Source organism: Amia ocellicauda, chromosome 2, assembly GCF_036373705.1.
Source record: "Amia ocellicauda isolate fAmiCal2 chromosome 2, fAmiCal2.hap1, whole genome shotgun sequence".
In the NCBI taxonomy this organism is placed as follows: Eukaryota; Metazoa; Chordata; class Actinopteri; order Amiiformes; family Amiidae; genus Amia; species Amia ocellicauda.
Window position 1 is genome coordinate 26963714 of NC_089851.1, and position 24485 is coordinate 26988198.

The following is a 24485-nucleotide window of genomic DNA, read 5'->3' on the forward strand; positions in this document are numbered from 1 at the left end:
ATAAAATCTAAACTGATGTTTTAGGACTGAGGCTACACTGTACATCCTGGCCCCGTTTCTCGATCTCTGCCACATCCTTCACTGTGCTGCTCCTCTCTTCTCCTGCTTTTTGCTCTGGTTCACTGCCTTTGAAATGCTGCTCCCACTCTGTATTGGTCCTCTGGAGTGGCCAGGAGAGGGGAACACTTAGTCAGCGGAAGGCAGGACCATGGGGAGCCCTACTCTACCTCACCCATTTCCCAGGCCCTCCTGTAGGTGGTCAGGGGCACTGTACCCATCGTGCCCCATATTCCACCTACCTGGCCCCAGGTGAAGAGCCAGGCCTCTCTCCCCATCTCCCTGCAGACCACCCACCAAGTCCCCGTCACCTCTCCTGTCTGCTGCCCGGTCGCACACCCTCACGGTGATCATCACCCACCTTCCTTATTCTGCTATTCTGTCTTTTTTCTGCCTCCGCTTCAGGTTTGATACTGCTCTCATATGGTGCAGGGCTTATCACCAGGAGGAAGGAAGAGGTGTGTAAAGAGCTGCTTGCTTGGAATTAGGGTGTTGCCTGGTCCAGCGCAGGTGTGTCTCGTCTGTACGAGATCTCAAACAATGAAAACACGTGCAAATAATTAAAGAAACGCACATGGCACATCAATCAAATAAATAATACAACCAAACACAATACAAATCCTTCAAATTAATCTAAACAAACCAATAAGTGAAAACCAAACAAAAATAATAAAAGTGAAATAAGGTTTGTGCTCTGGCACCTTACATGACACATTTATGAATGAAGTTAAAAAGCTGCTTTGTTGAAGTCTGTTTTCTTGTTAGTTTACTGCTGTTGTTGACGCTGCTCATGTCCTTAAACTCGCTCTATCAGCACTCTCTCACAGCCTCTCTATAGTAAAGAATGGGCAGTTTATTTTATTTTTTTATTGGTGTGAATGAGAAAGATGCTGTTAAAAAAATTAAAACAGAAACAGAAAACAGTAAATATACTATTTAAAACTTCCTGTGTGTAACAAGTGTTGGTTTATATAAAATTGTGTATAAAGTGATACATATGATATGGTCTCTGAGATTGATGAACACTGACTCAGCCTAGAGAAAAATCACACAAATTAAAGTCTGGTGATGAAATGAACCAGAAATTATTATATAATGATTTATTGCCTTATTTTAAGAACATATAGTGTCAGTAGTAGCTTGAAAAGACTCTTGCATTATTTTAATGTGAATCAATACAGCTAAAAGCCTCAAAGGCTCAGACAAGTGAACTGCTTAGGATGTTTTGTTCACAGTTTTTCTCCAAAATGTTAAGGAAGTATGGATTGTGCTGTTTTTTTTTTTTGTTTTTTTTTCAACAGGTTCAATGGGACCACTTTTCCCAGAACTCATTACATTAGAATTACCTGGTGGTTTCATTATTTCCTATCTAAACATTGTTTTGTAAATCAATTTAATGATGTGTCATTTTATTCTGTTGTTGGGTAGTTATTTTCATCATTAAATTGTTAAGATTAATGATTTGCCATTAAATAATCTTGCACATCTTCTTTGAGAGCTACAAATACAGCTGTACAAAACACAGTACTAGTTTACAGTTGATCACATTTAGTAATGAGGAAACAGTAGCCTTGTTAAACATATAGGGAAGGAAACAAATTATAGTGAAATTACTTATTGGATGATGACAGAGAAAACAAGGAAATGGAAATGGAAACATCTCTAAATGTTTGACCCAGGTCTAAGCATGCAATTTCAAGTTAATTGTGTTGGATAATATAACTTTTAATTCCTATAGCAATTGTTATGAACACTTAATCAGAAGAAAATTGCAAAGGTATCACCACAAATTTCACTGCATAAGTATATTCAAGGGCAACTGAGAGAAGATAACAATTAAAGTGAGCATGTTCGGCTGAATATTTTAGCATATTGTTTGTAACCGTTAAACTGACTGGGAGAAATCCAGATATTTTGGAAACACGTCACTCAGGAATATTCAAATACAGTAAACTGAGTTTTATTCATGTGCAGCACACATTATTGGATGAGAAAGACACATATGGAATTGTAATGTGTTGGTAACCTTTAAAATGACGGATATATGTCACCACGTAATCATTCCTGTCACAAGAAAAGCCCATTTGAAAGGTTACCCTATGCTTTTTTTTAAATTATATTGTAAAATAGATCTTACACAACCTTTAAACTAAAACCAAGTGAAGGAGAGCTCCAAGTGGAAAGTGCAAGAAATGCACTGATAATTCAAATATGTAGATTCCAAAAATAGGTCACCCCATAACGAGGACTTTATACTTCAAAAGAACAGTGGGGCTTTAAATATTAAACAGAACTAGCCTTTCAACCCCCCCCACCCCCCCCAAAAAAAAGACAAAAGACAAAAAAAACCACTTTTTCACATTTTAGTGAATATGTACATCAATGAAACCCCGCTGAGAAACCTAAGTCCTATGGGTGTTAACTCCTAAGACACAAAAAGAAAACCTACTCATCCCAGCCTCCCCCCCCCTCCCCCAACCCTTCCTCTGTCCGCACACGCACACCCACACTTACACTCACACTCACGCACATACATAAACACCCTCAGCACCACCCGTTACAGCATCTGCAAATGCATTAGCCTGGAAGAGACAGGATTCCCAAGTGGCTCTGTCTTTCCGATTAAAGATTCCCCAGTGACCACAAAGCAAATCACTGCCTCTCTGCAGGGGGAGGGTTTTCCACTAATCTGGTTGATGAAGATCCCACAGCTCTGGGGACCTGACAGGAGCTGCTTCACACCAGTCACGGGTCTCTGACTACTAAATGTACATGCAGGCGTCTGAGAGTACAGCCTACTATCTGTCCTGAACCTCTGGGAAATTCAGTTTAGCTTACATTTTCTCTTTCCTCTGCTTTACGCAGCGCACAGTCCTGCACAGTGAAAAAAGGCAGCAGCATAAAAAAAAAACAACAGAGAAGAAAAAAAACTGTTCTTGTTATCACAGAGCATTGCTCGCAGGGAAGTTTGATTGTTTCAGTCATTAACCATTGGATTAATCTGGTTTAACTCCACCAGCAAAAAGAGATTCAATTAAGGTAAGTGCCTCTTTATCTGTATTTCTGCCTTTTGTGGAATTGCTGATGTTAGAGATCTCTGAGCAAAACTGAGCAAACTGAGAAACTGTTCACTAGCAAGTCAAGACATTGCTGTAATAGGCTACTTATGGCTTTTATATCAAAGTATGCATTCTTCCAAATGCTTTTTTTACATTTCTGACTAGGAGAAAGAAAAAGCTTATTGGTTTCTGATATTCTGGTATAGCAACAATAGATTTAGTCAGTATGGTTTGAGGATGTTTTATTATGTCTTTCTTGTGTGATAAAGAGTAGTTTTCATTCTGCTGGTAGTAGAAGCATTTGAAAATCCATTATATAAAAAGAACAGCTAATTTAGTTTGCTTGTCAGTAGTTTTGATTGAGTAAAAAGACATGGCATTCCAAGTTCATGAGTGTCTTTTCAATCAAAAAATCATTTATCTGTATCTGTTCATGAAGAATTAATGATAGTGCCGGTTTAGGGATAGAACTGGCAGCTGGAGTCACTGAATTGCTAGTCTTGTATGTATATATTGAGATTAGTTTGGAGCTAAATTATAAAGTACTATTGCATTAGATATGTGCATCAATCTTAATATTTTATTTATGTTGTTGTTTCTATACTTTTGATAAGCACATAAGTGATATGAGAAAAGCAAGTCATGAATTTCAAATGAAGCTCAATAAATAATATCCCAACTTCCTAGGCTATAGATATATATTTTCACTTGTAAACGGGCAGACCTGTTTTACATTATATGGTGGCTTAGATTTTTGTTATTATTATTAGTAGTAGTTGTAGTAGTATTAGTAGTACAATACTAGTAGGTTATTAGTAGGTTTTACATTACCATTTTTCAGAATGAAACACACACACATGGGTGTTCCAGAAAATGGCAAGGCATATGTTATCAGCCTGATAAACTAAATGACACAATGACCAGCAGACCCCCAGAGCTTCCTAAAATGTGCCCAAAAAAGCAGGCATATTTAATATAATGAACCATTATATTTTCTCTTCATTACAGACTCATTCCTCCTTCTTGTCTCATTGGGGTAACAAGTGTGCTTGTGTCGTGAGAAAAGTGTAGAATTTGACTATGTAACCTTCAGGATAATTAACCATTCTATGCTTCACATGCAGATTATGCCCAATCCATCCTTTTCAAAAAGGAAAATGAAATCTGTCAGTTTAACCAGACTACAATGCTTTAATTACTTAATGGGTGTCACATAATTGCGGGGAAATTAATTATTTGTGTGTGTGTGCTGTAACAGGCAGATGCTTTATTTTTATGAAAGTCATGGATTAATGAAATTTGATCTGCACATATGGCTTGATATCAGCTTAATGCAGGTAATGACTTGGGCCATTTTTAAACTGGGCTGTTCTGTCATTATTTATGTGTTGTAAATTAATAATATGAATGTAGAGAGAAAATCAAAATGTCCCTTCCAATCAAACATTGCAAGAAGTGTTGCAGCATAATATTCAGAAATAAATAACTATTCTAGTATGCATATGTAAATTAACTACAAGTTTTGAGAGACTAGGTACATTCTACGGAACAGTAACTACATTTTATTTTATAAACCTTTTTTTTTTAAGTTAGACATTGATGAAAGTTATCTTTTGGATTCTGAAAAAAACAAGTCTTGTTAAATGCATTTAAAACAAGTCTTTGTTGCTTTACAAAATTTCAGTTTTTAATTTGGAACCCAGTTTACGGAATTCTAAACTATATTTACTGAATATATACATCCATACATACACTTAAATACAGGATTCATGTTATTTGTAATGTTTTGATTCAATGCCAGATTTTTTATTTCCATTTAAAACAAAGGGCTGCACTTTTAATGTCCCTAAAACCAATCTCAATATTTTGTGGAATATAAATATATTGAAATACTTTCTCCCGGACAACACATTCATCAAATCCAACCACTATGCTAAATTACACACAAAAAAAGGGAAAGCACAAAACCAAAAGGTTTTTATTTGGATGCAAAACCTCAATCAAGATTGATCAGTGCAAACTAGGTTGAAGCTGTGGCACTTAGGTTCATGGTTTTGATTTTACTTGCCCTGCTCATCAAAATTGGATATATCTGACTTCTCATAATTAAATTATGCACTGAGAAAAATAACTTTGAATACAATATTGACTATTTATACAAGCATTATTTGTACTTAAATTAAACATGCAAGCCATGTATCCTCCAGCAATGGAACTCCATTACACATGATCAATAATACATAAGCATTTATTTATTTATTTATTGCTATTTCTAATAATAAGCCAGCACTGATATATTTATAATGAACTTTCATATCAATATCAGTGGATGCTTCAGTTTGAAAAGCACAACTATTACACCAAGTTGACCAGTGCCTTTAACTTTCCTTTCCATGATGTAAGATAAAAGTTGTATTCTTCAGTTAAAGATACTGAAATGCAGTTTAATATAATATATATGTGCAGATTCTAAATGTAACATAACCGTATTGTTGTCAATTAAGTGGAAGATCATTAACTATTGAGTTATTGCAATGTATCTTTATTATGTTCGACCAAATAACCAAGAAAAGGCCATGTATATGCTTGAGCAAAGTATGATAATTATTTATGGAGATATAAATATATACATTTCAATATATAAATAATATTTTTGAAATAATTTATCAGGAATCCTCATAAGCTATTTATTTCCTGAAATGAATGATCTTGTTCTGGGTGAGAAAAAAAATCAACATACATGTTATAGTTTGTGTAAGTACTTTATCTTGTTTTTCCCTAAAGATCACACTTACATTGTGCTATAGAAGATTTTTAAGAATAAGCATGGCAGTAATATGAATGCGGGAAATGTAACAGTGATTTAGTGGCACAGACTGTTATAAAATGGTAGTTAAAAGTTGGCATATTCCAACAGGTTTGGAGAGAACTACAGCTCTCAGTATATTGGGTATTGAATAGCTACTGAATTTCTGTCAGGTAATTGATACCTGAAGGTCTGCAATCAAAGATACTAAACGTAGATGCTTTCTTGCCATTCACACAGCACTGTGAACAACACACTAAGTATTCATATAGGTTGTAACCATTAATGTCCCACATTACAAAAAAAATCCACACTTTGCAGCTTTGATTTGTCGTTTTTCCATTGAACTGCAGTGACTTGCCATTCCTAATTGAGCGCCACCTATGCTATAATATATATCAAGCTATGGGCTGCTTGTCAGCTGTGCTTGCACTGTAAATTCTGATCATTGCAACATTCTTTTGATTCTCTTGACTCCCTTGGCTTGTCACCTTGGGCTCTACAACTTTTCCCTTCATAGGCTTTTTACTCACCACTACACAAGGGCAATACACACATGTATACTGTATTATTTTACATTCAAGATCAAGTGTAGTGACAGCAGTCAACAAAACAGTAATGCAGTTTACAAAAAATCCTGCAAGAAGTTGCACCATTTCAAATCATACGTTGTACATGTTTTCTTAAACCATCCTTTTATGCCACACACACACACACACACACACACATTGAGACTCAACATTATTTTTGCTTTAAATGTTTGCTTTGTGATCTGCGTCATGGGTTGTGTTTCACTGCATTCAGATGGTAACTACTAATCTTTTTTGGTAAAATTGGAGCACAAATACTTCTGACCCATTGTCCTGCTTGCTTGCATACCACAAATATTGCTTCTGACCATGAAGTATTTCCTTTGACTCCATGGTCAAAGTATTACAAGTAGGATGACTGCATTTCTCTAATACTGCATGCTACCAAAATAAGGATACTTTGACTGTGGTTCAGTTACATGCATTTATATTCCAGCTAGTATTGCTCTGCACAATGTACAATATGAAGACCACATCTGCCATCTCAAAACACAATGGTATAATTCTATTTTTTGTTTATAGGTACTACACCAATGGTAAGAGGATTTCAATGTGTAAAACAAATCCTTAAGGACAACTTGTCTTCCAATCACAGTCCAGATTTAAGACAATGCAAAGCTTATGCTCTAGCATTGCAGTCTCAGAGGGGTAGAAGATCTGCCTGCTTACAAGAAGATGCACCTGTGTCTCTTTCAAAATGCACAGATTGCACTACTTCCACTTTCAATTTGATTCTATATACCAGTGTTTGCAAACAAATTCATATGGGTTCATGACAGGTTCAATACAGATTTTGTTTTGAAAACTATCTTAACTCACTTAATTCCAATTGCTTTTCACAGCTTTTTACTGTTTCTGGTCAAACTGATTCTATTAAGAAATAAAATGAGTAATATTAATAATTTCAAGGACTTCTATTTCTACGACTTCTAAGTCATATTTTAACTAAAGCATTAGCATTCACTAAAGCATATATACAATATATCTGTAATAATCAGAGAGAGAGAAAAATAACAACAATAAGGTGCTCATATATTTATCAGGCAGTAATAGAAGATAATTACAGATTATTGCTGTCTGAAAGATACACGTTGTTTTTCTGCTGTAACTCATGTGGAGGATATGAAATCCCTGTGTAATCTAACAGATTGTTGTGCTCAACATCCTTCTTTTCTAATTGAAAATAAAATTAAACTGATGCAGAGGTATAAGGAACTCTGTGTTTGCTTCATTTTGGGAAGCTAAGATGTTACATCTGAAAATACCTAGTCATAAAGTGAACAAAGCACAAAGGCTTAAGCATGTTCTGTGCATCTGCATGTTGGGGTTAGCTTGTTTGGTGACAGCAGCCAAGTTAATTCCACAGAGCCTCAATTGGATTGAGATCTGTTGACTGTGCAGTCTCAGATTATCAGCGAGTTTTATCTGAATAATATCATGGCAGATGCACTTCTGCTGCAGTACATTATTTGTTTCCTAATGGGAATGAGATACATGAAGGCAACAATGATTTAATGCATTGATTCCTTGAAGTGGTAGACATGTTTCATGCATTAAAAGACTCCTTCCCCAAATATTGTGTTTAAGCAACAACAAAATAAACATAAATAATTTGAATTGTGTACATATTCAGTACAGTTCACTATCCAGGATGGGAATATTTGAAAGTGGAATAATACTATTTTAACCGTAGCATTCTCGTGCATTATAGTGGTTGCTCTAATCTGTTTCTCCTCTTCAGAATGAATCATGAAATGTACTCAATATATTATTTATACTAGATTATGAACAATAAGGTTGCATAATTGCATATATTGCACTTAAAGAACAATTTTCATAATGTACACCATTGGGGATTTCTTTTTTTAATTATTCCTTTGTATAATACCCAGAACTGTGTGTATCATTTGCGAGGAAGTTAACAATACTGCTGTGTTTAAAATAAATAAAAACTGCATAATTATTTTGGAGCTAGGGAGGTGTACACAGTGCACACTACCTATTTAGACAGTATCTAGAGACAGATAGATAGATAAAGACAAATGGGTTCATGTTTTCCAAATACCTTTTCATCATTGTATTCCTCTCTTCAGTAGTATTTGGGGATTACTTCAGTTTGTGCAATGAATTGGGTTTGTAAGATATATTTGATAACCTGTGAATACAGTCTTTGATCGCCCACTGGCAACTTATTTTAGAAAGATTTCCTGTCATACTGGCAAAAGACCATTGCTATACTGACCCTTAGGAGTAGAAGATATCTTAATGGTCACTGGAGAGAGAATTGGTAAATTATTCTTTCAGTACTGCACTACTTAGAACAGGTCCTGAAGCCATGGTGAAACAGAGGGAGAGTTCGTTAGTAACTTCCGAAATCTTTTCAGCATTAAAAATCACAGTTTCTTAAGGGGTTTAAATAGTATATTTTACAACTAAAGCACACCTGATTGAACTGTTTTTATGTATCTTGTGGACTGCATTAATTAATACTCTATTATATATTTAAGGCTATACACTGACATTTTACTCTAACTGCTCCCAAAGGTAAGCACAAATACTGCAGAGAAAATATACTACACTCTACAAGTACTTTTTTTACTGTTGTAATCTATTTGCTGCCTTCTGAACACAACTTACAACAATGATAAAAGTATTAAGTATACTGTATTTATTATACCTGATGTGAGTGAATACGAATACGAATCAGATTATACATCATTATACATCATTCTGATATTTTTGTGTATTTATTTTCTTAGCATGATAGCATCTTATCATGGTATTCTGTGTGTCAGACTTATTTACTGAGTTATATTTATTTTCTTAAAGATGGCCAGAATGTCCTAAAACAATAGTACTAAATTGGTGGCTCTACTTTTTTGCTTTGCTTTTCCAGTAGCCTATTTAATGTGAAGGTTGTTTTTTTTAAAAAACCAGTTATAACTTTTTTTTTTTTTCCTGCAGACAATCAAATTGTATTAAGAAAAAAAAAAGATTTTCATAGCATTCATAGTAATTTGATTACTCACGACTAAAGGGGCTTTGTCTCAATGATCCCCCTTTTATTACTAAACATCAACACCATTCATTTCAATTTTCCTTCTTAACTGCATATGGCTTTCATGGGCTGCTTTCTTCAATCAGGTTTAATACTGTCCAGACCTCAAAATATGAGACTAAAATAGTTTTAGGTTTTTTGTCTGCATTATACTATTGATTCAATAAAACACACATCCATATACCACCTTGTTGGCATTTGTGCACAATAAGGTTGAACATTGTATTTTCAATGGCTAATTTTATAACCATCCATTCCCATGAATCATTGATTAAAAGGTTGTGTGGCCACAAAAAAACAGTTATATATATATAGTACCATATATGTATGTAAAGTACCATCAATATATTTGTAATTTGCAGAAAAAACAACAACAATATGCATTTAAGTAATGTTGATATATTGTAAAATGATCAGAAATAAATCATTATGAAAGAAGGTCAGTTTGGCCTGAATTAACTGTATCTTTCATATCTCTGCCATTACTGACAATATCCCTTACTTGTCATCTGTATAAAACTACACTCCTCTAATTGATTTTTTTCTAAGTGTTGCTGACAAAAAAATAAATACATTGAATTCACTATTATCAGCATCAAACATCCCTTCACGACAGACTAACGATGACATAAAGAATTAGGCTGACCATTCAAAAACACCTACTGTAAAAATGCAAGAGATGATTATATTTTATTTTAAGAACACTGCAGATGCCTAATATCTCTGTTGTAGGCATATACACTTTGTTTTGGCAATATGTGAGTGGTGCCACCTACTGGCAAGATTAATCAGAAATGTAGTTTTCTGCAAATTTATTCACTTTCCTGTATAAACAATTTATAAATAAAGGCTATGCAGCATAATGAAGGTCAAAACTGTCTTATTATCAGTAAGCAACATTGCAACATTTAGCAGCATTGGGAACAATAGAACAATTCATCCATAAAGTGCATTTTAGAAAAATGTAACAAAACTGAAAAACTGATATGCATTGACAAAGGTATTCACACAATCACGTGGTTAACCCACATGTTGCTAATTATCCAATTGTTAATAAATACTTGCAAGCCTACAAAAAGGCTTATGTTTATTCCAAAGCAAGAATGCCATGTAAGCAAACATCTATCACCTGTCATGATGTAAAATATTAATATATATTATTACAATTTGGGAATTATTTACAAATAGATAACATAAGCCCAATATAATTAGTAATACAGTGATACATGTTTTAACATTGACTTTGCATTAAATACAAATTAGGTACGATTGTATGTGTGACATGTATTAATATTATTTTCCTCATTCAACATTAATAAGTGCCTATCTGAGTATAACAATCCATTTATAAAGTTACAACCATGTTCTTATTGCTGTTGGTACCTTGCATCTTGCCATGTTTCCTGATGGACTGGAGATAATACTCTTGAGATTGCTCTCATGGTCTGACTCACCTCACCAAATAACTCCTGAAATTTGCTTTTGTCTTATAGATTACTTTTTAGCAAAAACTAATCTTAGAGTGAGTGAAAGGATTTCTTAAAAGCAGCCTGACCACTGAATGCTTTCTCTTTCATTTTGTACTTAATGTCTGACACATTAAAGCAAAGCCTTTAATGTCTTTAGCTCCTGCAGAAATCACACTTTACTATTTCCATAATTGTAACATAACACATTTAGTATCAAGTCATTCTAGGATAATAAGAATTTTGTTTGTGATATTCAATTCAGTGTAAATTATTGAATGTGAATAATAGTTTTATGTAATATCAGGAGCATATATCTTTACAGATGATACTTAAAATTATGTCATGCCATCATAAATGTAGATGTATACATATGCTTTTAGAATTGCACTTTTGTCAATGACTGAATAGTACTGTATTTCTGTGCTGCCAGAATACATGAAATCACTTGTAAATGTGACATTTCTAAGAGTGGGAAAGGGGTCAAACCTTCCCTGAAGTTGATAAACAAAGCAGCAAAGATCAGGCATGTTGTGGACATTTCTTATGTATTCATTATGACATTATTTCTAACCAGAAATATATTATTTTAGCTACTAAAATGATAAACAAATAAATATATTTACAAAATCAAATACACTCATATTTCTAAGTACAGTACAATGCAGTCTTGATAAATAGACTAAATAGACATACACTTTTAGCTATAGCAATGGTAGCCCACGCACAATGACATTTTCTTCTAAAATCGGAAAATGTGTATTGATTGGATGAGGTAAGAGAGTTTCTCCACTGCACAGCCTTGAACAAGTCAGTTAATCCCCCTTCCCCCATCAATTGCGTTCCAATGATGTATAGTGTTTGTTTTCTGATGTATAGTGTTTGTTTTTTTAACATGTGCATGTTCTATGTCATTTTTACATTTTAATGTAAAAAGCCCAAAGCTACACAAAGATGCACCGACATTAAACAGTGAGCCCCTGGGATAACAGCAAGTGAATAATTAAGTGTTGTAAATTCTTTTTCAAATAGTGTGCTGGACACTGTTATTCCTGCAAACTTTAGACAATTAGACCATGAACTTTTATAGACATATACTGTATATTGTTGAAGTAATTGTCTTGGTGCCTTAACTTTTGAACTATGAAGTGTTTGAATTCTAGCCTTTCCCTGTGTGCTCATTATTTTGTTCTGTGTTGTGTTCAGAATTGTGCAAGTACATATTATGGGAATCAAATAGAGTTTCCTCCTTAGGTTTACTAGTTTGCAATTAATATCAATAATAAGCAACAGATGCCTCAGGTCGACTGTGTGGGAGGGAAGGTGCCTGGAGTTCCTTTGCCTGAAGACAGTGTAGGATGTAAATCAATTACAAATAAACAATCATTGTGAACATAACATCCTAAGATTTACCAATGGGAAATAGCATGTGGGGGAATAAGAACTTTAATGTATATAGTTTGGATTGAAGTTAAGTTTTTGTTTTATTTTATTTAAACATAGTATTATTGGACATGTGACACAGTCGCACAATATATACACACCGTACAAAACATTAGGAACACCGGCTCTATCCATGAAATAGACTGACAAGGTAAATCCAGGTGAAAGCTCTGCTCCGTTCTTGATGTATCTTGTTAAATCCACTTCAATCAGTGTAGATGAAGGGGAAGAAACAGGTTAAAGAATGATTGTTAAGCCTTGACACAATTAAGACATGGATTGTGCATGTGTGTCATTTAGAGGGTAAATGGGCAAGATTAAAGTGCATTTGAATGGAGCATGGTAGTAGGCGCGCCAATTTGAATGTGTCAAGAATTGCAGCCCTGCTGGGTTTTTCATGCTCAACAGTTTCCTGTGTGTTTCAAGGATAGTCCACCACCCAAAGGATATCCAGCCAATGACAGGCCAGTGGTCAAAAATGGCTCATTGATGAAAGAGGCCAAAGGAGACTAACACGAACTGAGCAGAGCTATAGACGGGCTACATTTATTCAACTGAAAATCCAGTACAACATTGGTGCCGAAAAACACATAAAACAGTGCACTACTCATCGGACCTTGACGTGAATGTGGTATGGCTGCCGACAACCTAGCATCCTGGTTCCATCTATCCATCTGCTAAAAGATGTTTTCACCAGGATAATGCCCCATGCCACAAGGCTAGGATTGTCCAGGAAAGATTCCACACACATGACAATGAATTCAGCTCACTGCAGTGGCTGGCCCAGTCACCAGATCTCCATCCAATTGAACATCTGCGGGATGAGATGGGGCGAGCTATTCACAATAGAAATCCATGACCAGCCAACTTGACACAACTGTGGGAGTCAACATGGGCCAGGGTCCCTGTGGAACACTTTTGACTCCTTGTAGAGTCCATGCCCTGTCAAATTGTGGCTGTTCTGAGGGGAAAAGTGGGTGCAACTCAACATTAGGAAGGTGTTCCTGATGTTTTGTACACTGCTGTGTCCATCTGATTATCACAAAACAAGGAACAGTTAATTAAAAAAAAATAAGAGAACTTGCATTCTAATGACTTGGAAACATAATACTTGGGATGACTTTATGAGCCCTGTGGTATCATGTACAGTATATATTACATTAAATTATACACAATAATTTGTCAGTTTATTTCAGAAAGGTCTGTAGTCTTTACTAAATTAATACACTTATTAATACAAGTGTATTTATTAATACACTTAAATGAGACAAACTCAGACATGATAAACAATTTCCCATAAACCCAATAATGTAATTTCAATTTCAATTTGTCTGGTCTTTCTGTGATAAGAGATAAAACTGGTGGAAAACCTATGGCATTGTCAAAAAGGGAAATGTCTAGGCATTATCATATGTGCAGAAACTCTGCCCAAATGTCATGACAGATATTATATATTCATGTTTATTCAAAGCCAGAAATTAAATGCTTCAGGACCATGGACAGAGCCTGCTGCTGCTATTTTCTCTAAATGTATGAGATAAAACTGTTTATACTTGTGTTGAATCAAAATCTGTACATGTGCCACTTAACATGATATCACTTAGCAAAGCACAACAGTTTTTATTCCATGACACAAGGTTATTTCTTCATTTTTGACATTTCTTTGGCCATGGTGCCTATGTTTCTCTCGCAAGTATAATTTAGATAGCATTTTGCATTTCTGTATACTGTATTTTCTTTGTTTTACAATCCACTCTCTTACAAATGACAATAATGAATTTAGCCAGGTCATAACACTGCAATAACTCTGCATAAATGTGGCTGTATGTACTGAAATTTCTAAGTTCTTAAGAAAAATGTTATCATATAACTGCTATGATGTACAAGTTAGTAGTTTACTATTAGTGAGTAGGTCAACGTTTTGATTAATCTGGTCCTAAATCTGAATCCCACAAAATGAGCCGAGTTAATCTTAAATGTATCTAATAGTCTTTGAGAAACTAAATCTATTGTGAGTTTATGCATGTAAACTTATAATTAAATGTCCTCTCTGAAGGGATCTCAAAACACCCCTGATACACTGAGTCATACAGGATATTTCTGACCATCACTACACTCTTCCATGGTCAAAGTGCAACCATAACATAGATGCAGTGCAGGTCGATGGATTGAACTAGAAATACACTGCAGTTATTTGTCTTGGTTAAGTGCAGAAGCGTTCCTGTGATGTATTGTCAATCTTCTGATTAAACACAAGGATGTTCCTGTGTGAGGGTGGATGAATACAATGTCTTCTTTATTTACTTATTAATTATTTGTGTGTTTAGGGATTAATACGCCTGACTAAAAACAGATAGAGTGCAATAGGCCCAAGATGAAGAAAAGGTTCTCCCCCAGATTTCCCCCCAACCAAATTCTACAGACAGACAATTCTAGATTTATTTATTTATTTATTATGAATTAATCAATCAGATTAGAACAATGATGAGGAGGACTGGAAAGAACATGTTTTATCAATCACTTATTATTTGTATAACACACAGTGATAGATCTATATATATTTCAAGCTATGGCAGGAATAATGTATAGAGCAAACACACTTCTTCAGTCTTTCTGAATTAGTACAGCATTCATAACCATCCTACCGAGAATGGAAGTATGTCCAGGATCCCCCTTATACACTTGCAGTGTATTAGTGATTAATTAATAATAACCAAAAGCACTGCTTATTACAGGTCACTGGAATGTGAATATAAAACTACAGACCTTTCTGATGACTATCAATGTAGATGTGTCCAATCTAATTATGCAATGAAATCAAGTAGTAAAAAGAAAAAAATAATCATTGTCTGGTTAAAGAGGCAGGAAGGTTCAAGTTAGCTATATGCTGAAATGCATATGTAGCTGGGATTGTTGTGTATATGAGCATTTGAGGTGTTGTAATTCCCCTAGAGAGTAAGGACTTTTCTTTAATGGGAAGTGGTGTTTTTTTGCATAGTCTGGCCCTCATTTGGGGTGTGTAGCTCAGATGGTGTTCTGGGAGTGTGCGTGTGATGATGGTATGAATCTGAGCTCTGACCATATATGCTACAGAAATACCATGGCTTGAATTATAACTAGATCTTTAAAGCTAAGAATCACACAGGCATCCAAATCAAGTTACCTTACTGTCCTTTTATATACTTGATTCAGCTGAATATCCCAGAGGCCAAGATTTGGCAGAGTGCATTGACTGAAATATAGGCACTATGACTGTAGTGTTTTTAAAAACAGGTATGCTGAAAAATCTAAGGTAGAGCAGGGCACACTGTCAAATATCAGCATAATCCAAAACCGTTCATTTAATTTAAAGTAAAGTATATAATTTGATTTAATGTATTAAAACAAGTTGAAGAAGAAATAGACTCATTTATCTAAAAACTAGCAGCAGTATTCTATACGATTTGCAAATGTGGAAAAATACGATATCCCATTCACTATATTGGATATGCTGTTACAAACAGTGAAGGAGTGGGGAATTTGACTCTAAGTTTGGAAGTACATTTAAGAACATGTGCAACTGTTGTCTTTGTTATTAGCAAGAAACATGGTTTGTATTGTTATTTTGTATTGGATGTGTGCTGACTTCGATCAATAGTAATAATACAAACCTGTTGTATATTTTGGATATCTGATATTTAGCTGTAGTAAATAAAGATTTTGTTGTGTTGCTGTTAAACAGGTCATACTAAACAATCACTCTTAATACATCTTTATTATGTATTATATTGCTTTAGGGATGAGAAAGCACATTAATATTAGCAATTTTTTTGATTCCTTGGATGTGTTGTGAATGAAAGATTATTTATATATAATATATAATATAATATAATATAATATATATATATATATATATATATATATATATATATATAATGTATTTAAAAGTGTATAGTACTTGTTTAAGTTATATGATTAATTCACAATATTAATATCACGTGAGAATATGCATGTCATGTTCTGAATTGCCTTTAAGATTAACCCTGAGAAAAGAATATTGATTGAAATGTTGACTGTATATTAGTAATAACGTTTTATGGAGACTGGGGCTAGGCATAGTGTATCCAAAGTGTCCAATGGGCTATTTCTTGAACTAAAAAGAAACATTTTATAGAGTATAGATTTCATAGAATTGTAGATGGGTCCTGGGTCATAGAACATCACATTTTACAACCTTCCTGTGTAACCTTTCTTTGCATTGTTGATTTAACATTTTCTTAGTTGTAGTTGTAACTAGGTTATTAGAATTGCAAATATGCACTATTAATGTATCAGCTCTGTTCTTCCCCGCTGCATTTTACTTGTAATGTGAGCTTGATTCAAGCAAGTATATTAACCTAGTGTACTACTAACCCTTCTGTATGTCAAGATCATGCATAAAGAATTCAAAATCCCAACAGACATGTTCCAAATGAGGACACAAGGAAGCGGGAACTATTTCTCATTTTACTTCATCCTTATTGCTGCAAATGGCAGGTAAAAATGTCAGTGAACAGATAGGGGATTGTCATCATGTTCTTTTTATATTATTCACCCCGCCTGTGGATTTAACATACAATTACCAAGTATCTCCTCCTGCTCTTTAATCAGAGTGACTTGGGAGGACAGCACAAGTATACAGTACTTTACTAAACAGCTTACCGTTTCAAGTGGACTATACCCCCACTACATATATACCATGGACTCAGGAGTGATAAAGCATTGCGCTACTCCAGCAAAATGGAATAAGAAATCATTCTGACAGTCTCCACATCTTGGCCTGGGCTGCAAAATGCTTTTCCTCAAGGTCGCCCGTCCTGATTCCTTTCAGAGTGCATCTTATATGACAAATTCTGAGGAAATGGAAGGGGGTTAATGCATTCTGTTTAGCTGAAAGTGAAAGCAGCAAAAAGGCCTACAGTGGCTGTGAAGAAGATTAAAGCAGCAGCATGCCTCTGACCTCTTGATTTTTTTATTTTTTTATTTTTGGTGTCTCCAGTGTTGGAGAAATATTACTGGCAATCATGTGTAAATGATAGCATCATCTCTTTATAGCCTCTCAGGAGACTGTAAAATACAAACAGTTGCATGAAATATCCCAGCAGTCTTTTGAAGTATCTAAGTTTTGTATTGCCTATTTAAACGTGAGAAAAGGTAATACACAATGGAGTGTGAAAAAGAAATGCAAACAAATCTTAGATTCACCCCCACCCCCACACACTGTTTTTTCCCCTATTGCATTGTTTAATCAGAACATCAGGTCATCCACAACACAGAAACATGATGACGGAAGATCAGCGTGTCTCATGTCTTCCTACAGGCCTTCAGTCTTGATCAAATATGACCCAAAGGGTAGGTGGTGCAGTACAATTGAACCATGGAGCACACAATGCTATGCTTACAGTTATTGTCTAGCCTTGCAGGATGCTGATATGCTGAGTAAGCGGGGCTTCTCACTCTGTGAAAAACAAAACCATCCCCAGTCAATTTTCCCTCCCAGGCAGGTGGGAGCACTGAAGTACTCCCTGCAGGTTCCCAGACAGAATTTGTTCAAGAATGTTCTCATACAAACAGCAGATGTGTTTTTATGAGATTTTCTTTTTTTTGTTCAGAGAAAACAAAATATATTTTATACATCCCAAAGGGCACTTTAGAGTACTCCACATTCTTTAGTTAACATAACATAGACGAATCGCCAGGTTATCTTGATTTTAAACCATATGATTGAAACCTCTATGTTATTGTGTGAGGTCAATTATTCAAAAGCTGTATTTACATATATTATTATTATTATTATTATTATTATTATTATTATTATTATTGTTATTATTTATTTTTTGGCAGACGCCCTTATCCAGGGCGACTTACAAAACATAAGCGCAATACAAAGTGCAAAAATACAGTTCAGTACAAGGAATCAAACATTACAAATTCAGATGTACATAATACAAAGCAATTCAAACGATAATACATTTCACAAATTCCAATTTACATTAGTGAATACAATAAATGAGGTCTAACATCCTGGATAGTAAAAGCTAAGTGCAGTCAAGATGTTAGGTCACAGTCAAGGGCTACGGGAAAGGGAGCAAAGGGGAAATAAAAATAATACGAGTACGAGTAACATAAATATACAGTATATTGAGAACCTAAAATGCCATGCTTTTTATTATGATGATGATAGAATGGCTATGAGCACCAAAGGAATAATGAGTATATCTGAAGCACTGTGTTGGGCATGATTGTTAATTACACAATAATAAGACAAATAACTGTTGTCTTTCTGAAGAAAGTAACAGAAAACAACTGATAGTTTTAGTTTGCAAAAAGAAGAAAGCTCGTATCCACAGGTGCACACATAAAAAAAAAAAAAATGCCTAAGCCTTGACCAAGCCTATAAAATGCAATTTGGACACTGATATGTACATAATTACTTATATGCTGCCCTATTACCTCAAATGTTTGAAAATTACAAAGATACAATAGGTACAAGTATTTATATGACAAGTTAACTGCACAAATGAAAACAAAAGCAGGGCAAAACAATAGTTTTTTCTTCTGAGAAACTGGCAATGGACCCCAAGGCCAACACTAGTTCTACAATGCATGTGCTATCTTTTGCTATATTATTCTTGTCAGATTTCGTTGTTCACAGCAGACAGTGTGATACAACATTAAGGTTGCTGAATCCAATTTTTGATAATATAGCTTTATCATACCTTCAACTTGGCTCCATAATAACAGGCATCTCAGACAGTTCAGGTTTCATAAGGTGCTCATCATTCAGGAATAAACTGATAAGGTTCTGCACACAAAGTGAATGCAAGCCTCTGATTAAAACAGATTGAATTGCTTAGTTAGAGACCTTGGTGACAAAGTTGATTCCCTTCATAAACAGTATTGTTTTACTGAAAATATGAATTGCTTTCAAAATTGACAAGATGTCTATCTGCTTTCCTTCATATATTTATACATTGTGTGGTGTATTTATGTATTTAGCTGTTTTTCGATGTTAGAAAGTTCTAGAAATTAATAGATTAATAGCATTGTTTCTAGACAGTTTTCATTTCTTTTCTCTTGGGATTTTAATTGGAATTGAAGCTTCCAGAGCATATCCATATTCAGCAAGTGGATTTGGCTTTAGCTCCATTGAGATTTTCTCCATATAGAGGTAAATTTCCTCGTATGATAAAAATAACAAAACAAACCAAAAAAAACAAATGATAACATGGTCCAGGTTAAATATTTAAAACATATGACAAATCCATTAACACGCTACCTTTTACTATGTGCCAAACATCGAAATAGTGTCTAAATCTTTTAACAGGCATGTTTTCTATAAATTATTAAATTTTCCAATGCCTGTCAGTTACAAGAGCAGATAATAGAATGTGCCACTGTCACATTGTTTTTATTTTACAGACAGGAAGAAAAAAATAAATGGAAAAAGAATGACAGTCATATCTGTATCACTTCTACGTGGACTGCTTTTTTAAGTCAACTTCCACAGAACTGTAAAAGCCGTATTTTACTGAAAATCCCAGGCTGTCATAGCAGGCAGCACCCCCAAGAGTTGTTGGCTTTCTTTAAACCTGTATATTATCTATCAGTGCAAGCTGTTTGTGCATCCAGACCTTTGTCACAGTTATGTGGAAATACTTGGTGTGATGCCTCAAAAAGTGGAGGACGAAATATGTGCCAAATTCATGTTCAATAAAACGGTATGTTTCTTGAAAAGAGTGGCGCCAGCCAAAAGTATGGAGGCTGATAGCAATATATTGCCATATGGTAAAGTACCAATCATCAGATGACTTTTCTATACTTTTGACTCCCTAATAAAGCAAATACAAATTATTCTTCTGTTGAATTTATAATGTAAAAAATGACAAATTTATGCTGAGCATGAATTGTAGCTTACCCACAGTTTTAACAGCACAGTTTCACTTCAATGTATGTCCCCTTTGTTCCAATGACCTTACCTGAAGACTGAGGTTGTTTGAATTAATAGCAAAACCCAAATAGCTCAAAAAAGTAAATTAACATTTAAACTGGAATAACTTTTTAGAGATTTTTGTCCTAATAACAATAACATTACATAAATATGTTTTTGCATGACCCCTGTTACATAAAAGAGAAAATAAATTGAATAAGAAAGTTACCAGTTACCTTGTGAACAGATTCCAGATTCCAAAAATCACACCTAAAATAAGTTACCTTGCATTAGCCTATTCCTACAAACCAGTATAGGTGAATGATTCAAGTGACGCCAATCCACTACAATTAAAGTGATCGTTACAGATTGAAGAAAATAACTCAGTCCTTTACTGTTTTCACAGTCAGTCACTGTTTTTCCCACAGCTGTGGTCACAGCAAAACTTCATGTTGTCTACGGAAACTATAATTTCTAACAAAGTTTCCGCTATCCAGAAAGTTATAACATAACAATCCTGGAACCCTGCAATAGCACACTTGCTGGCTTTAGATATCAGCCATTATTTGGTGAGTAACATTTTAAAGTGTTAAAAATACCTTATATGATAGAATTAAACTGGAAAAATACAGTTCATTTGACATAAACACCAACATTAATTAATTTAATTGAATCAAAATTCAATTTCAGATATCTTAAATTCACTTCCTGTCTTATTTGAGATATCTCAAATTAGGCTTCCTGTTCTATTTCAGATATCTTAAAATAGACAGGAAGTTCATACAAAACACAGCATTTTCACAGGAGGTCAATTCGAGATATTTTGTAATGTAATTTGAGATATTTTCAAATACAGTTAATTTAAGATATATGGATTTCAATTTAAGATATCTTGAATTGTATTTTGAGATATCTCTAAATGACAATTTGGCTTGCCATAGGGGTTAGCTCCCCAGAACCACTTTTCTCAGTGCACATTTGGCTAACGCTTTTATATAACCACTTCATGACAGTGTAGGAACTGTTCCACTAGCCATTTACTTAGTTAAGAAGGATTCTGCTGTCGGAACTGCAATGTTACTTTATCATTGCAGTCATGAGAGGTCGACAAACTTTTGCTTGAGATCCTCTTTCCTTGAGATTCTCTGAATATCTTTGATGAAAATCGGAACTGACTGGTGGGGTTCTGTGTTCCTCTAGATTTTACCCAGTGGCAATCAAGGTGATTTCCGAAAGCTTGTTTTAACTTCCAGAGGTTGCATGAAACTTCCAGGTGACCAGTGATGCAATATTCATATAATAGCATTTCTTTATGAAGTGAACATGGTATAAATGTCATTGACAGGTATGGATATGGTAGTGTTGCAGGATGGTGAAATAATATATATTTTTAAATAAATATCTGTTAATCTTTTGAATAGTGGTAGATATTATGAGTTTTCTTCTTTGCTATGGAGATTTTCAAGTTAATGCAGGGTTAATCTGTATATATTGGGAACAAATATGGAATCTTTATACTAAATTCAAATACTGTCAGAGTCTCACAATAGAGCCTGAATCTTAAATGATGCTTACATATTTGTAAATTAAAGCCAAGCCTCTGTCTATATTTTAGATAGCAGCTTTAACAGCAAGAACTATGCTGTCTTTGGTCCCTTTACTTTACCCCTCAATCACAACACAAATCTACAGTATTTCTGATTACATATTCTTATGAACACTAATCATAAATAAAGTAATATATGTGGTGTCAACTGTATGTTCCTGATTGATAAAACAAGAATACTGAACAAACTGTCAATGGTGAACATCAAATGAAATCCGCCACTTCTTTTTAAGAGAACTCTAGAGGTTTTGTTTTGGTAATCTTTCTGACATGTTCCTGTGCAAAATGGTTTCTATTTCTGTATTAATCTTTCAGACATTTTCTTGTACAAGATGATTTTTATCTTGGGCATATTTTCTTCTTGTACTGTAGTGAATGATCAATAAAAATGAAAGTTTTGTTTCAAATCTCTACACAGGGATTTTAAATTATAACATGTGGGCTAAGATTTTCTACATGAGTCAAAGCAAATCAAGCAAATAAAAAAATAAAAAACTGAAATGACTTTCTGCTTATCATACTTCGCAAGACAAGCTGGAAATATTTAGCGGCTAAAATATAATGAAGTAGCTGTTTAGCCGAATTGACACAGGAGATCAGTGCATATTCAGTGGACTAAAGCCCTGTACAGGAATTTCCATATTTTCACAGATGAATTTTCAATTTTGGCAGAAACTGTAACAGATGTTGCCCCCTATTTGCTCCATGTCTATAAGAGTCAATAGATACAGACAAGGCCTGTTCTAATTTGTCTATGCAGGGAAGCAGTAAACTAATGTACAGTCAATTCAGATCGTTTTGTTGGTGTTCAGTTATTTACAATATATCAACTCCTTTTCTTTTAACCTGCACCAGTTTCTTTTCATGTACTACTGATTTGTGAGAAATCCTACTGGTTGATATAACCCTTATACAAAATCATGTTTCAGCTGAGCATAGACCCTGTCTGTGAAAAGCTTTACACAGAAGATGTCTACTGATTATCAATATGTTCCAGTATATCAAATGTGAGAAGGATCGTGTTATTGTTTAAAAGCTTTTTCATAATTTCCTTTGCACAGATTACATCTCAGGCAATCTTACAGCCAGGTTGATTCCACTTTGGGTGTATTTTTAGTCCTGTAAAATTGATAACATTTGCCAATCAAATAATGCACCTGGGGTTTCTGTGGCGTTAGTGATACAGGTCTATGTTCTCATGAATGACAGCAGACAAAGCCTATTTTGTGTGGGTTTTTGGCAGCAGAAAATTACACCTCACTGCAATTATCTTCTGCAGAAACATTACGTTGGTATAACTGTGATTTTCTACTACCTGTACAAATCTAATCTCCCTCTGAGATGGTATTTTTAGAGAAATCCAGCACCAGGATTCCTAAACCTTCTCAAAGAAGATGTAATACTAAACTTCAGATTTTCAGTATTGCTATTCACAGCATTCCACTGAGAATTAGGAGCAGGGTCAGGAAATCCTCTTTAATTGGGCTGCGGGGGGCTTTTTTTAAAAATAGAAGGAATACAAATCATTGACATCACTCACACAAAAGGCACTTCTAAAATAAACTCAATGAAAGAGGAATTGCCAGATCCAGGACTTTGGCAGCTATTGTTTGCCTTAACTGGTAGATCTAAAGATAAAGAACTAGCTGATATTTAACCTCAGCTGATGATTTAAAGGTGCACATTATGGTTAAATCCCTTAGATCAGGGATTGAAAATTACATGTATAAAGTCTTTATCTTTTGAAATATAGGAATAAAGTATTAATATATAGTTATTAATCAGGAATTAACTGACATCCACTAATGATTAACGGCATAACAAATGGTATTGTGCTCCTGTATGTTCACACTTTATAACCATATTATTCTGAGCTATAAATCAAATGTCACTTTATAAATGATTAATGCTCATTAATAATGTATAAGGTGAACACCTACATATAAAGTGTTACCTGCTCTTTAGCTGTTTTGGAGAAAACAATGCAACATCAGTTTTCAGAGGTTCGCGTCTTCTATGTTGCACCCACCCACACACCCATACACACACACACACACACGCATACACACACACCCATACACACACACACACACACGAATACACACACACACACACGCATACACACACACACACACACACACATTTGTGTAATTGGCCAAGAAATGTAACATAAGAATCCCATCAGGTAAAATTAGACAGTCCATACATTACATAAAATATAAATGCTTTTAGAAAGCAAATAAAAACAATATGTCAATGTAATTTCTTGGTATTAAGGTGTTTAATAGTCACTGTGCAAACATTTTTTCTTTCTTTTTCCACAGATTTTTCCATTTTACAATTCTGACAGACATATATTGCTGTAACTTCTAAATTATATAATTTTTGATCTGGAAAGTCACTCATATTACTTAAACTGACTTTTATTACCTGGCAAACTACTGCCAAATAA

At 34.5% G+C, this 24485-nt stretch overlaps 1 protein-coding gene across 1 annotated transcript in view; it reads left to right on the forward strand.

Annotated features, from left to right (window-relative positions):
• Positions 1-2647: 2647 nt before the first annotated feature.
• The window catches only part of LOC136768110 (cadherin-12-like), a 169096-nt gene continuing 147258 nt past the window's right edge, over positions 2648-24485 (forward strand). The window contains exon 1 of the mRNA XM_066722166.1: positions 2648-3096. The gene's annotated coding sequence lies outside the window, so the exon portion shown is untranslated. The remainder of the gene's footprint in view (positions 3097-24485) is intronic.